This window comes from Juglans regia, chromosome 7 (assembly GCF_001411555.2).
Source record: "Juglans regia cultivar Chandler chromosome 7, Walnut 2.0, whole genome shotgun sequence".
NCBI classification, from domain to species: Eukaryota; Viridiplantae; Streptophyta; class Magnoliopsida; order Fagales; family Juglandaceae; genus Juglans; species Juglans regia.
In genome coordinates, this window is record NC_049907.1 from 21128241 (window position 1) to 21130994 (window position 2754).

At 35.3% G+C, this 2754-nt stretch overlaps 1 non-coding gene across 1 annotated transcript; it reads left to right on the plus strand.

The window, feature by feature from the left end:
• The first annotated feature begins 271 nt into the window (after window positions 1–271).
• TRNAY-GUA lies at window positions 272–364 on the plus strand. The gene is made up of 2 exons: window positions 272–308; window positions 329–364. It is a non-coding gene; the product is annotated as a tRNA-Tyr (tRNA).
• Window positions 365–2754: the final 2390 nt, after the last annotated feature.

Consider the following 2754-nt stretch of genomic DNA (forward strand, 5'->3'; position numbering starts at 1 on the left):
ACATATATAACATATAACATAACTCATAGATTTTTTTTTATTTATTTATTTTTTTTTTTTTTTGCTTTAATTTTTTGGTAAATATATATTATTCATTTTAATATCTATTTAATTGATAAATAAATTAATTATTCATTTTATATGGTAATTTTAAAAATAATAGATATTATTCATTTTCAAGTGAAATTGACAAATTCGTAGGAGAACTCCTCCGGATAAGGTAACATTTAAAATGGAAGAATAAAATCTTAGGATGTTATGTTTCAAGAAACCGACCTTAGCTCAGTTGGTAGAGCGGAGGACTGTAGTCGGTAAATTACCACAGCTAATCCTTAGGTCGCTGGTTCGAATCCGGCAGGTCGGACTTTTAAATTTTTCCATTATTTTTTAAATAGGGGCATTTTAGCAATTATTTAAAACTCTCAGGGGATTTCTGAAGCACTTCTCAATTCCCAAATGATAAGCGGAAAAGCGCCAAATAATAGAAGATCGTATTGGATCTAGCTTCTAGTTTTCTTCTCTAGAAATTCATTTTTCTTCTTCTAGATTCTTACACTCTGTTTGATAACTGGGAGTGTAGGAACCTGAATCTTGCTGAATTTTCCCAGCTTATATGTAAGAAAAATGCTACTTTATCATCTCATTTTGACATCTTATATATTTTAATTTTTTTTAATTAATAGTTAAGGAAGTAATTATTAGTGTATTGATATTTTTTTATATTTTTTTAACATGCTTTAAAAAAAAACAAAAATATGAGTAAAAAAATTATAAAAAATAAAAAGGAAATTTTAGCTTAGCGGTTACTTGGAGCGGGTTACTTTGGGCGGCAGACTAGCACCACTCTATCTGTAAACTCAGGAACTTGAAAAACTCTCTACTTGGATGAGACCGTTACAATCATTCTGCTGGGTTGAGTTGAACGTCACATGAGATGACAAAATGCTACTTTGTCATCTCATTTTGACATCTCATGTATTTTAATTTTTTTTAATTAATAGTTAAGGAAGTAATTATTAGTGTATTGATATTTTTTTAACATGCTTTAAAATAATAATAAAAATATGAGTAAAAAAATTACAAAAAATAAAAAGAAAATTTTAGCCTAGCGTTCACTTGGAGCGGGTTACTCTGGGCGGCAGAGTAGCACCACTCTATCTGTAAACTCAGGAACTTGAAAAACTCTCTACTTGGATGAGACCATTACAATCGTTCCGCTGGGTTGAGTTGAACGTCACATTCTTTTTGGAAAAACAGAACAATAGGAAATATCAAATTCTAAATTTCGTTGCCTTACCCTGTTTTCTTAGAAACCAAACATAGGATAAGGACTTTACATTTTTGGTTTTTTTATCAATATATGCTTTTGGTATTGATTCTTATACATGGCTAGTGAAGTACCAATGCGATTTATGGGTGGATGTGCAAGCCACGAATCTAAACGCGATCCACCATAGTATGTTAGAATATTATTAGTGCTCCCCTTGCAATAACGGAATGTGAGGCCAGTGCACAACCTTACACACATGATTAAGTGTGTAGGCTAGTATGATAAGTTAGATAAGTCAGATAAATCATGCATATCATAAGCATACGTACGAATGATCATAATTTTAAGTTCTTAGCATTAAATATTTTATGAAAAGTCTTATGTTAAATATGTTGACGTTATGATGAGTTTCTTACTGAGTCATCAACTCATTTTAGTTTGTTTTTATGTTTTTAAACCACCCAAGGTCGGAATATTTATGAAACTAGAGCTGCAAGATGGGACATAGTCCAGGGAGGTGTGACAGTGACCTAGATCATGTATAGAGATTTTAAGTTATGATTTTTATAGTACGGACTTTGAGAAATTTTAATAAACAATTCCGGACACTCTCTTATAATCTCAATATTGTAATAAAGAATGATTTTATTTAAATAATCTTTGTACCTGGCGTTCCCTTCTTAAGAAAAGAAAATATTTTGAAATCAAGGTTCAATAGTAGCACATCGGCTCCCGTGATTTTATAAAAAAAACTACGTCTTTCTTAACTGTGGGGTGAAGGGTGTTATAATAACCCAACCTCTACTAGGGACACTGCCTCACTCCCATACTCCAGAGCGATGGCAGTTACTCCAGTTGGGGTTTTTATTGTAGTTCTATAAGCCCATAGTACCCCAGGAAGCTCTTTTGCCCATTCTCGTTTTTTGTCTATGAGCTTTTTCATCAATATCTCTAGCAAGGCTTTGTTTGTGGCCTCCGCATGTCCATTAGCTTGAGGGTGTCCCAGGAACGAAAACTTGACCTGAATCCTTAGCTCTGCACACCACTCCCGATAGTGCTCTGAGTCAAATTGCTTCCATTTGTCCGAGATGATGTTTTGGAGAATCCCAAATCAGCAGATGACATTTTTCCATAGAAATCTAGTGACGCCTCTCCCGGTGATGGTCGCCAAGGGCTCCGTGATGATTATGAACTTCACTGCTCCCCTCCCTAGTGGGAGGGCCCTATGAGGTCAAGTTGGTCAACTCCCCACTCGGCGAACGACCATGTGGCGGTAATGGAGGACAGCTCTTATGGGGGCAATGTGGCACTAGAGCAAACACTTGACACTTAACGCACTTTTTTTACAAACTCCGTGGCATCCTTGAGGGCATTAGGCTAGTAGTATCCTACCCTTACGACCTCTCTGGCTAAGGCCTTTCCTCCACAATGATTCCCACACAATCCATCGTGTATTTCTGCTAGGACATATTGGGCTTCCAAGG